The 13,349-nt window shown below is 43.3% G+C and overlaps 1 long non-coding RNA gene across 1 annotated transcript in view; it reads left to right on the top strand.

The window, feature by feature from the left end:
* LOC135312691 (uncharacterized) overlaps positions 1 to 8,225 on the top strand; it is an 85,495-nt gene extending 77,270 nt beyond the window's left edge. The window contains exon 6 of the long non-coding RNA XR_010372385.1: positions 6,116 to 8,225. This is a non-coding gene — a long non-coding RNA (uncharacterized LOC135312691). The remainder of the gene's footprint in view (positions 1 to 6,115) is intronic.
* The last annotated feature ends 5,124 nt before the right edge of the window (positions 8,226 to 13,349 follow it).

The raw sequence follows: 13,349 nt of genomic DNA, 5'->3' as shown, positions 1-13,349 counted from the left end.
CTCCTAATCCATCAGACAGGTAAATTGCATTGCACTTAGCCAGTAAAAGGTGGATATTGGAGGAAACAGCCCATTAAATTACCATTTACTAGGCCTAGAAAGATGTTTCTGAAGAAATAGATGACAAAGGTGTGATAGTGCAACCAGGTCTCTTATCAGCTCCTGGTGTTCAGTTTGGAAAAAAGACAGCATCGCCCAGCTCTGGGTGAGTCACACAGCTTAGAGTAAGTCCCTTTAAAATCTTCTTATTCATCACTGCACAGACGTGAGCCACGTGTGCTACACGTGTTGTGTGTTACGTGCAAGTAGTGTCTTGGATGCTGTAGGGGACTTTTTCACAACTGAACCCTCAAAATGCCTCCTGGTAAGCAGGATCAGACCTAAGGGCAGAGAAGAGGCTGCCTCCACCCCAGGACAGGCTGCAGCAAGTGCATGTGCTCTCAGCCACCCCTTCACCAGCCCTGGAAATAAAGTGGAGTTATCCACTCTTTATTCCAATTTTTGTTTTTGCTGGTGTTTCAAATCCTAGCACAGTCTGGGTAAGGTGGGGAGGCCACTGCATGGCTCAGCGAAGGCTTCAGGTGAGGTGTTGCGGGAGGGCCGGAGCCGTGCGGTACTGCCTTTGCACCCAAGAGGTTTTGGTCCCCAGGATGCCCCCGCCCTCCAACCCGCTCTGCCTCTCCCCGGCCCTCTTTGGGGACCACTTAGCTCATTAGCACAGCAGAAGACTAATCAAGCACCAGCATTGCCTACTTTTCCAGCTGTAGGAAAAAAAAAAACCCAAACTAATTTGGATTCTGGTTTGGGGATTCAACCTCAGGCTGCTTCTTCCAGATGAAGTTGCATGCTGCAGAGCTGACGGCTGTTGCAGGTGAGAGTGTTGTGTGTGGGGCCAGGGCTGCCCATCTCTCGGGACTTCAGCAGAAATCCCACCTTCTCAAGAGAAAAAAAGTTGTTTGTTTTTTTATGTTGTCCCATATCTTCCACTCTGCTCCCAATGACAGATTTCTGCTCAAGGTTTCCCTTTTGATGAAGTGCTATTTTTTCTGAAAAGAAATAGGTGTTGTTGAAAAGTTCCCAGTCAGTTGTATCCAGGACAATTAAATAACTTCCCAGAGAGCTGGTCCTGGTAGCAGTGCGGTGGATGGTTAGAAAACCAGCTCGCAAACCCGGCCCTTGGGTGTGGAGCAAGCTTTCAGAAACAGCTCACGGGTGTTGCAGACAGGCAGGTGAGCAGAGGGGAGAGAAACCCAAGGGCTGGATGTCAGCGGTGGTGCCACATGGGGCTCCCACTGTTCTCCAGAGAAAACAGGGGGTCATGCCATGTTCTGGTTCATGGCAGGAGTGGGGAGGAGCAGAGGCCAAAGGCTGGCTTTCAGCACTGGGACTTGTGGCTCTGATCCCTCATATAAGCCCATACTGCCCATAAGCTGGTGGTGGTGAGTTTGAAGGATGGGACCTTTAGTTTGGTTAAAAAAAAAATAAAAATAAAAAATTGAAAGCCTGACTTAGAATGGCTGTATCTCATGGAAAGAAAAGAAAGAAAATCCGGGCACTGAAGCACTCCCCTTCTGCTTTTCATCCTTTAAAAATGCAAGTGGTTAGTGCCACAGCTGACCCCAAACCCCATCTGCAGCGTGCCTTTGGGAGGAGTGGGAGCTGGCAGCTCACTGCCTCTGCAGGCACCCATGCTGCTGTTCCCTGTGGCTGGAGCTTTGGTTCGCCCTGGGGCTTCCCAAAGCAGTGAGAATACTTGTGCTAGTATTAGTAAAACTAGCCTGGTTTTACAATGAAGAAAGCTGGTTTTGAAATAAATCCAGGTTTTAAAAAGCAATGTGAATCAGTACTTCATATCATGCAGTATCATACATCTCATTTTATTTCTAAGCTAAAACATCAATAACAAATGTAAAGTATATATCAGAAAATATTGCATACCTTTGTAACTGATGTAAATACCCAAGTTGTTTTAAAAACTGCGAGATTCTTTGTGCGTTCTGCTTTTTACTAATTTACAGTCCTGAAAATTGGTTCAGTCACATTTGGTACATACCTAAGATCCAGATCCAAAAGCACTCAGGTGTCCTAACTAAAAATTCCTCTAACAATTATGTTTATAAATGTGAATCTTAAAAACCACCTAGCATCTGTGTAGCTTTTTTAGTGACTGATACAAAAGTGATGGAACTTTTTCCACCCTTCTACAAGTTATGATAAACATATAAAGCACTGATCAGGTTTTCATCAAACCTCCCAGTAAGGATAAAAACTAAACACACTTCTTGACAGATATAGAGCACTGAAAACCAGCCTGGAAGTGAAATGAAAACAATCTTAAAACCAACTCTGTTTGTCAACTAAAGTTTTCAGTCCTAGCCTGCATCAGCCTTCAGACTATAAATGGTCTCGGAGCATATATTAATGTCACTAATGGGAAAGGATCACATAAAATCTGGATTTTTTTATTTCAGTCAAATTGCATGAGAAAGATAGGAACAGTTATGCCTCTGGTGTTACCTGCTCTGTGTTATGGACTTAGGGCTTTGTAGAGTTATGTCAATTTTCACACCATGACATCTCTATATAAATATATATATGTATATTTTTGCTCATTTACACACTTTCTATGGACTGAATATCTCACTCTTGTTTCTTTGTCATCAATAAGCTGATTAATCTAAATTGCACCTGATGATGCAAAATACATATTTTTTTACTAACACACAAAAATCCTTGCAGAAAGGTTCTTGGCTAAAGTATGGTGTTTCTGGTCCAAGCTGGGAGGAAAGAGGAGGAGAAGGAGGGAAAAGATGAGCAGGGAGGAACTTTTTCCTCTTCCGCCTGCCATGGGTGAGTGTTCGGCACCCATCCTAGGACTGCTGAAGGCTTTGACTCAAGTTAGTCCTCCCTGGCTTCAAACCTGTGGGGAGTACGCCCAAATACTGGATGGTAGCTGGGATAAGATTTAGCTGGGAAGGGCTCTTTGAGTTTCTTCAGATGATATCATTTTATACTGTCATTTTAGATGACCACACATTGGCATAGGGACCTCAATCTGCTTTCCCTAAATCCCAGGTGAAAACATTTCACTCCAGCCTTTTCCAGGCTTTTACATATGTAGAGAGCTTGTCTTGGGTTTGCCTTGGGTTGTGGAATATAAAACAGTTTGGACTCTTAGAAATTCTCTGGGGAAGGAAAATATTTCCCATTCAACTCAGGAAAAAAAAGTTTTTTTCTTTTTTACTCAATTTTAAAGGTAGCTAAAACATAGATAATTCATTCCTTAAAGTTGCCTTTTCACAGAGCAATTGATGTACAAATGTTAGCAGATAAAACAAGCTGGTCTTGCTGTATTGGAAAGCACTGCAGACAGCAGGCCAGTAAATAGATTGAAAAGAAAGAAATGCTGGAAAATGCTTGCCATGAAATTAATTAGGTGTTTAAATAGGAAGAGCTGATTTCTGTAAAACCAAGAGTGCTTTTTAATCTTCCAGAGTGGTTTGGAGATTCAGTCCTCAAGTGGAAGAAATCCTAGAGGGCAGCTCTAGTGTGTTGGTGAGCAAAGGACATGGACCAGTGAATAAGGCAGCAATATTGGTTTTATAAATACATAGAGACAGCTTCATCTCTGTAATGTATTCATCATGCAGCAGTAAAAGCACTTTGGCCCCATGTCTTGGGGAACATTCAAGTTTTACTGTTATTGCAGTGTGTTCCATGATCTGCTAGGTGTTGCTGCACACTCTGTATCTTTTGGGCTTGTAATTGGGGTGTGTTGGGGGGTATTTCTTTACACTTAGATAATCATGGGCCAGATTTTCAAGGAGTGTCAATTTGTCTGGCTGCAATGGAGTCAAAGGGACAGAAGTCCTTTATACCAGCTAAGGATGTGGTCCTGTGTGCTTAAAAATAGCCTAATGAGGGAAGGACCCATCTACCTACTGAGAGTTTTCATGACCTACTTCTGCAGCTCTCCTCCTCATTCATGAAGGCTCTGCTGGGCTTCTGCTCCTTCATCTCCTTGGTCTCCCCCAAATCTCTCACAAAAGCAAATTTCACTAGAGAGAGAGGCAGCTGCTTCTGCATATATTAATAATACACAGCTCTATAAATGATTAATAAATGATACCACTGACTTTGAGTTACTGTGTAGTAATTCACACGTAGCTGTTTAGATGGCTCTCAGCCTTCATCTTGGCGTTGCACAAGGCACCCGGGATGAATGATTACCCTGTCATGCAGACTGTTGTTTCTAGTTGCTTAAATTGAGCAATGCACATATCGGATGGGATCATACAGCTGATTATGGCACACCAGAGAGACCTTGCCCACCACATGGATGGTCAAAATCAAAATGATCAATTTTTCAAATTGCTTAATGATGCATTTGTGGGAATGCTATTAGCCATAGACTGCAAGGGCTGGGGACCTAGGGCTGGTCCAAATAGGTGTTTAAGCTTGTGATCATATTTAATCACATGTGCAGACATTTTGGTGGATCCTATGAAGTGCCTAGTGCAGAGCGAGGTCCTGCTGCTCCTCTGGTGATGGATGTGTTCACATCATGTGTTCTTCCAGCTGTTCACTCCTGGGGAAGTCACTGTACTTTCTGCTCTGCCTCTGTTCTCTGTGACATTTCTCTTTGTGTGAGATCTATCCCTAAAAACGGAATACTTAATTTTTAAAAAGCTTTGCAAAGATGAGATTGTGTTAAAACAAAAACAAAAACAAAAGAAACCAAGCAAACCTGAGAAGCTGGGGGCTTGGTAAATTAAGTTGTCTGTGTGTAATAGAGAACAGAAGCAGAAAAGCAGAAATACAACCTTGCCTGGTCACCTGCAGACAACTGAGCCAGTTCCCGTTTACCTCCAAGTGATTCACCACATCCCAGTGTCAATCAAAACGGATCAAAGGTTCACACTTGAAAAGTGCCAGTTTTCCTCTCTTAATTACAAAGGGATCCTAGGGTGGCTTGCTCTAATATAGATGTCTATGCTCCAGAGCCCTAAAACTCGGGTGGGTGAGGCTTAGCCTTTAAATCCCGGGTTTCCCCATCCTCTGTCACATTCTATTGGGGTGACAGTACACAGGAGATGTTCTATATGCTGTCTCCTTAGCACAGGTGAGTGGAAGCCCACAGTCATCACGAACATCCTGTTCATCAAATAATATTCAGTGTTAAAATGCGGTAGTTAAAAAGTGACTGCTGATGTGGAGCTTGTAGGGGTGTAAAATCCCCACAGAAACTTTGTCCCTATAAGGTCTGCAAATTGGAGGTGGAAAATCTGGTTGGGTTGTACCAGATGGAAGGATAAACTCCAAAGTGTTTAGATCCGCAGGTGAAGCCTCCCTCCTTCAGAGGAGCAAATGGGGCCTCAGGAAAGAGTTCGGTGCCTTTGTGCTGGTTTCTGAGTGAAACAAACCTTTCAGGGGAAACAATGCTAATAGAGTCATCGCTTTGGCACATGAGCCCTGCTGGAAAGAAAGTCTGTTAATCCCCTCTATAGTCTCTCTATTTATACCCTTAGGCTGCACATAAACTGGCCAAGTACAAGAACAAAAGCTGACTAGAAATATCTCCTGTGACTGTTGTTCTCATGAGCTATTATCCCCTTTATTAAGGATCAGGCTAAGAACAACCTCTGTTAAGGGCAACGTTCTGGGAAGAAATGTGATTATCATGCTGATTTAGGTGAAACTTGGCCCTGTGGCTTGCCTCCCTCTCTGCCCTCGCTGCCCCTTTTTCTTATTGTGCTTTTAAGCACCGGTGCCATCAGCCAGGCTGGAGGAACGCCCTGACCCCAGGCCTGTCCCTTGCTCCCCGAGCATTTTCATATATTCTCTATATGAATATATATATGAATATAAGCATATTCTATAATATAATTTTTACAATAAAAAGGAAAAACTAAATCTTGGACGATGTATTTGTGTGCCACCTTAGTGATGGGATCTTCTAGAGAAGGGCAAGGCACCGGACTGTTCACCAGATCACCGGTGTCCTTTCTTGTGTTTCTTTACTTATGATCATTTTAGAAATTAATGTGTTTGATATTTAATTTGTTTCTCTAAGATATCTGAAGCTCATTAATAATTGTGATTATCTGCTCTGCAGTTTTTATTTCATGAAAATAAAAATCCAAACCAATGTCCTGTTTCACCATAACCGAATGGAGAGGTACCTTCTAGACCTGGACGGCAGTACAGCCCAGGTTCCTTCGTGTCAGTCAGATTGAAAGAGGGAAACAGACCAAAGATGGCTTTTCTGATCTTTCTGCAAAGTACATTTCCATAGGCTTTTGGAGAACTTCATGTTTCGTGGAAATGCACCATCAACAGAGAAGATATAGAGCGCAAACAACTTTAGTGATTTTGTTAGAGAAAAAGGAATGGGAAGGGGTGTGGCGGGTTCATCATACTTGGCTGTACCGAACATGAAATTTCCTTTTTGGAAAGCTGTTTGTCTGCATCAAGAATAGGTGTGATGTACCTTATGTTCCTGCAGTTAGAATTGTTGAAAAGATCTGATTAGACTTGCCTGTAACAGTTTTACGAACTGTGAACAAATGTAGTGTTTCAGTTCGTGTATTAGAAGGATGATTGAGGATAAATCATTAGATAACGTGGACTGAAGCAGTTTATGCACTGAACGATGGATATTCTTGAAGTAAAATAGTAAATTACTTTTTCAGACTATGTGGTTACAATTTTCTAACCCATCCAGTATTGGACAATCAAAAATTTTACTTACAAGATACCCTGACCTTTCAAGTCATAATCCCATTTAAGACCAGACAACAGGAATAAATTAAATCAATGCAGAGAGCAACACATTAATTTGTGGGATTTTTGTACTTCTTGAGCTATGATACTAATTTGTGAAATGAAAGTAAGCTACTCTAATAATGGCTTAATTATAGATAGGCCAGATAAGGCTGTTGGTATTTAAAGACAGAGGATGTTTATATTTAAAGAAATGAAACTCCTGTCACACTGCAAAGATAAAGCAAAAAAGATAATGAGATAAAGAGTGGTAGGTGTTTAGGCTTATGTCTGAGGCTGACTGGGGCCAGATGTTGGGCTTAGATGTGGTGATGCTGCATTCCGTTGAGCATGCTGCTGCTGCGAGAGCCCACCAGTGTGGGGCAGAGTAGAAAAACTGCCCCGATGCCATTTTGACCGTAAGCTACAAAGTGCATATATAGTCAGTCCTTTGTGAGATCAAGTGAAAACCAGAAGCAACAGGAGAAAGTAAAGATTTCCAAATTTTTGCACAAATGTGACTAATTCTGGGATTTCAAAGTGGGTGACTTGGGTATTTGTCGTTTTTGTAAAAGCAAGACAAATCAGAGTATGTTTATTAGGTCATGTGCACAATCAGGCAATCCTGAATCTGGAGGAGGGAAAAGCAATCTGCCTCAGAGTCAAGCCTGAGGCATGCTAACATCTTATTCCTGGGTGAAGAAGAGGGAAGTTGGGGAGCCTATTATCCCCCACCCTGAAGACTGTCTCTTTGAGCTTGACTGTCTGAATCCACAGCTTGTCTCTTACCAGTTAAATCAGGAATTATCTCCTAGGAGGGTGTTGTACAGAGCCACTAACACCCATGTAGCAGCTACAGTAGCAAATATAGGAGGAGAAACACTGGGAATGTCCTGACTAGTTATTGTAAAAATGTCTTTCTCTACTAAAAAAGTTCTATTTAAATGTTTCATAAGTTTTTCTTTTCCTGAGAATTCAGCTTTAATTGAAGAGGGATATCTGAAAAATGGAAGTGGTCTTCCTGAGCCAGCTGTTTGCCAGCACTGTTAGCATCTCTTTGAGAAGCCACTTCTGAGAACAAGCCTTGCTCCTCTGCAGGTCCTCCGGTGTCCTCCTGGCCAAGCCTTTGTTGATGTTCAGCTTCCTCAGGGGGTTTGAATTCGGCCCCCTTTCACTTCCCTTCTGGCTCGGCTCTGCATTTTGAAGATGTGTACTCACAAGTTAAGACATCACATATCGCTCGCTCCTGCTGTAGCACAGACAGGGTTTAATATTAATCTTTGTTTACTCAACAATAAAAGTTGTATTTAGTCTAAGATCTGTTAAATTTAATACTGATAAATCGAGCACTTTCTTAATGTACGTTCACATGCTGTCTTAGTCTATTATATACGTGCTGTACAAATGTGATGCATTGGCTTTGTAAACACACAAATAAAGACAAGGAGAATAAAGCATTTGCAAACCGAGTTACTTTTCTGTGAAGTAATGGAGCTGTGAGAGCTACTGTTCATCCCATGCAAGGCTGAGGATGGCTCAGCTGATCTAATACATCGTCACCCCTGAAAAGGCAGGTCTGATCCCCCAGCTTCTGGCTGTGTGCTCCCTCACCCCTTGCACTGTTTCTGGTGCTGGCTGGATCTGTAATGAGACCGTTTGACTCACTGATCCACAATAAATCTGAGCAGGTAAAAATGGGGGTAATTTTCTGGTGGGTTGGTGAGTTGCATCATCTTCACAACAGGCCTGAGGAATGCTGTGCAGAGGTGCGTGGTGAGGATTGATGGGGAGGGTGAGCAAGGACCCTTTTGGTAGTAGAGATCTGTTAGACCCACCCAGCTGCCTCTTCCACCTCCCCAGCCAGGACACAGGTCCATGAGGGTTTAAAGCAATCCAAGTGGATGCTGCTGTCCCACCCTGCCGTGCCTTGCCATAATGCCCTGCTCTTTCTGTGTACCAGCAATTGTGCCCATCTGGCCCTGCAATGAGCTGGTTCAGTGTGCTAGACTGGAAGAAGAATATTCAGTATTTGTACTGTTTTAGTTTGGTCTCTCCCAGTTTGGCATCCTGAGCTAGTTCTCCAGGATGTCAAATGAACACAAGTGATATTGGAGAAATGTGCAGAAAAGCTTGCTTGGGAACACAGGAGCTGGCTGAACTATGGCAGAAGTGGCTTGGATTAACTGGAACTGTGGGCTGCAGTTCTACAACATATGTGTTTCCTGCATTTCTGTTTCCCCTGTGCTTGGATGAATTTAGGAGGCACAGTTACATTTTATACCTGATTGATTTTTCATCTGTACAAAGCCATATGTATACAATGGACCTAATCCTGATACCTGGCTTGCAAAAATCTCTTCTTACCCACAGGATGCTGAGAGGAGCCTACAAGAAGGAGAATCTATCTAAAGAACACAGGTACATTAATAATTTTAATAAGATTATACACAGACATGAGAAACAATACCCAAATCACCAACTCATGTTCAGTTGTCAAAAATATCTGCAGCTCGTCCAATTAATTTGATGAGGTACAAGAATTAACAAATAATTTACCTTAGACTCTGATAAGGCCAACGCGGGTTGTAAGAAATGGATGGACCTGTGTTTCCAGGCTCACCCGTATGTCAAGTAAGTGGTAAGAAAACATTCCAACACCGTTCCCATGTGTACTGTAGATCATACTTTAACTACTTGCTACTTTGGGCATCCTTCTCATAGTAAGGTCCCTGGATAGGATTGAGTTTGTAGTGCAGGTGATACTCGGTAGTGTCTGTGACTGCTAAAGGCCATTGGAGAACTAGAGCAGTCACTGCCTTTGATTTAGTACCGAACCCTGTTTTCATTACTTGGTCTCAAGTCCTGAGGACAGCCGAAATCCTCTAGCACTGGAGCTTTCAATAAGACATTGTTTGTTCTGCTGCGTTGTCAGTAAGATGTCATTACTTTAGCTGCAAGATAAGAAAGGATTTGTTAATGGTTCCTCTTGGGGGATGGTGACATTTTTTCCCCTTATAGATCACTGGGGAAAAAATATGGGAGCAGGCTGACAAGGAAAGAAAATCAGTTCGGCTTATCTTTTTGTGTTTATGCCTCCCAGTTAAAGCTTTAAGTTATGAAGAGCACAAATGCAGCCTTTTTCTTTTATTTGTAGTCCTGTGTGAAAACAGTGATATGATATGCCATGTGCATATTGTATATAGCTCTTTCAGAGAAAAAAAGATACTTTATAATCTCTTTAAAAGAAAACTCTTGAGCTGTAACAGGACTATAATCTATTGCTAATCTGGAAGTACAGTACTCTATGAGAGGCAGATCAGTTTTTGCCTTTCCCAGATCTAAGTAGTTACTAATTAACAGCAGATATGGCAAGAATTTTTCAGCTCTTGCTTTGGCAGAGCCGTCAGCGCTGTAACCCGGGAGGTGCGCGGCTAGGGATGGAGTTGCTGCTCCCGCCCTTGCCCTGCGACCTCTGCCTCTGGCCCAAACCTCCTGCAAATAGTCCTGTCTGGTGTCACCTCTGCCCCCAACTGCACACCAGGCTTCTGCAGGCTGCCGTCACAAAAGTCCCTCGTCGTCCTGGGGTTTTCAGAGACCAGGTGACATTTTGGCAATCTCAGAAACAACAATGCCATATTCTTCACAAAAACACATTTAAGACAATAGTTGAGGGACTGATTCTGCCAATTTTTAGCTGCGTGTATAATCTTCTATGTAGTTAAAGTTATGAGCACCTAGAGGTCATGTCTGAACTTGAAAAATTCACTTGGCTTCAGGTGAGGCGTGAGCTCAAGGCACAACAGCTACCCCTGAATAGGGATATTCAGAGGACCCAGACCAGGTGCCAAAACCAGCCCTGCCTGTTTGCAGTTGTGCAGGGGACCCTTAAAGGCGCAGCCTGGCCCAGGCAGCTGGATAACCAGCTCAGGTAGGCAGGGAAGTCCCTTTTTTTTTTAACTTCTTAAAATAATCATGGATGAGGAGCACATTTGGTTGCATTTTGGTAGATTTCTTGTGCTGCAGTGTGAGCCCAGGCTGCACCGCTCCCTGGAAGGGGCTGCCCAGCTGCTGGGCTGCCTCTCCCACTGCCCCACTTGCCACCCCACGCGATCGTGCGGCTGCCCATGCCAGCCCAGCTGCCCATGCCGCTGCGCTCCCCTGGCCGGTGCACAGCTGTACAAACAGAGAGGTTGGCACAAGCAGCCCCCGGGGTGGCTGGGAGGAGGCAGAGCCCCTGCCTGCGTATGCTGGCATGGCCACCGAAATATTTTCATGGGACAACCAACCTTAACCCCTGGCTCACCTCTTAGTAACCAGGCTGCTCACAGCTACGTAGAACCCAAGAGCGTGACAAACCCCAAGTGCCGTCGCCCCATGATGGAGGGGGTGGATATTCAGGACTGAATGCCGGGCTGGGGATATGGTCACTATTTCCACCGACTTGTGGGCTCCGGTAAGTGACGATCCCGCAGTGCGCTTGCCACAGCGGCTTACGTGTAACTCTGCTTGCTTTGAGCAGCCAGACCGGTTTAGAAAATGACTGCATGAATGAGCGCAGTACAGCTGTAACAGGAGACCAGTTGCTGGGAGGATCCCAGAGAATGGGGAGGTAAGGCGATAGCCACAGGTGGCTGTGGCTCCCAGCACAGCTTATTTAGCCACTTGTGTGACGTCCACAGAGAAGCAGAGAAATGATGTGAGAGGCTTAAATGGATACTACATGAATATCTTAAATAATAAAATACCTAATATTGTGTTAATGCTATCAGAGTTGGCTGTAATTTCCCTTGTGTTGCACAATTTAAGAATTCCCCTATAAACTCTCTCTTCCTATGCTAGAGATGGCTTTTTGGTGTCCTGGCCTTTGCTCCATGGAATGCAGAGGGGTTTTCTCTGTGGTCTGTGTCACGTGCTTTTTCTTCTTTTTCTTTCTCTTCAGCTTACCATAGCCTACATATTTATAGAGAACAATATATCTCGATAAAATTGGATGGAAGACTTTTTTTCTTTACTGGAAAAGAGCATCTTGCAGCGTGAGGCAGGCCAGGAGTTAGTTGGCAGAACACCGATCAGTGTGCGCATGTGTGTTTGAAAGAGGGTAGAGGATACGTGTTCACATGTGCGCTTCCACACCCTGTGCTAGGACTGCCAGGGAACTGATGAATCCATTCTAAAAGCAAGAGCAATGATTTAATTTCTTTGTATCTTTGCTGACTGATAAACTGTAACTTTAATCCCATTGTTTTTGCAGGATAGTTATATCAGAAAACGCAAAAAAAACCCCAATATGTAGAAAACAGCTTTGAAAGGCTCTTGTTTTGATGCACTTCCAGCTTGTAAATAAAAAACACTTTCTTCAACTTTCCTGGAAAGAATTTGTTCCTATTATCAGGTTATTAAGATACATTATTTTCTTATGAGGAAAATATTGCCCCAAGTCATGTGGAGGTTATTTATGACTAGCTACATACATACCTTTTCAGTGTTTAGTGTACCTGTTATTGATCCATGGTTGAGGTCCATATAAATGCAAATAAAAATAAAGCCTGCAGCCCTTATTTAGTAGATTGGAAATGGCAGGTGCGCATACCAGAGAAAAATCTAGACTTGGTGTGAATTGCTGATACCTTTGCTGAACCCTCTGGTGATGTGCAGGTGAGTGCAGTGACGAGGTGGGGTGTACCAGGTGGGGCAGAGCACAGCTTGTGTTCATCTGGCATATACCGGGTATCCAAAATGAGTGCAATTCACCAGCTCTGTGACAGAATGAATTAAAACTAAGCAGTAAAATGTTACTTCGGCTATTTGTGTATTAAGTAGAAAAATACTAAGGCCTGTACTTTGAAGGGTTTTATATGTATCAGTCAATTTAAAAACACACTGTCATATAGATTTGGCCTATGATGATACTATATCCTTTTGCTTGTAGGAAAATAACCCTTATTATGCATCATCATGAAGTTCCTTTTGTTCTCCCTCTGACAAAGCCAAATTGAGGCAAGAGTGGCAGAACAGCTTGGGTACTGGCATCTGTACGACACATAGCCTTTAGTCAGCAGAAAACAGGTTGGAAGTGGTGGTACCTCTGCTTCCACAACTATTACGAAGCTACACTTAAAGCAGCTCTTGGGAATCCCTAAGGGGAAAAAAAAAAACCCAACACACCTGAATGGAAAGAAGGTCTCTGTTTAAAGTTGCTTTCTAGCCTTCCTGTTCTTTTAAGTCTTAGAAAAGGATTTCCTTGTAGTAGAGAGGAGGAGTCAGGGGAGAAGCAGAAGAGAACTGATGGATGGATGGATGGATGGATGGATGGATGGATGGATGGATGGATGGATGGATGGATGGATGGATGGCAGGGAGAGACAGAGAGAGTGGACTGCCTGGAGGTGGGAGCATCACAGAGTCGATCCAGATAAAGAAATAAATTATGACTCTGAAACATAACACAGGGTTTATCATGACAGGAGTGAAAGGGTCTAAAGACCTAAACTGTTTATTTGTATGAGAACAAAATGGTCCTTGTCATCGACTTGGTGTTGAAAGGAATGACTTCCATCTAGAGGATGCAGAAAAAACAGGAGGTAAAT

Source organism: Phalacrocorax carbo, chromosome 1, assembly GCF_963921805.1.
Source record: "Phalacrocorax carbo chromosome 1, bPhaCar2.1, whole genome shotgun sequence".
Classification (NCBI taxonomy): Eukaryota; Metazoa; Chordata; class Aves; order Suliformes; family Phalacrocoracidae; genus Phalacrocorax; species Phalacrocorax carbo.
Note: the sequence above shows the minus strand (reverse complement) of the source record. Positions and strands in the feature narration are given on the sequence as shown.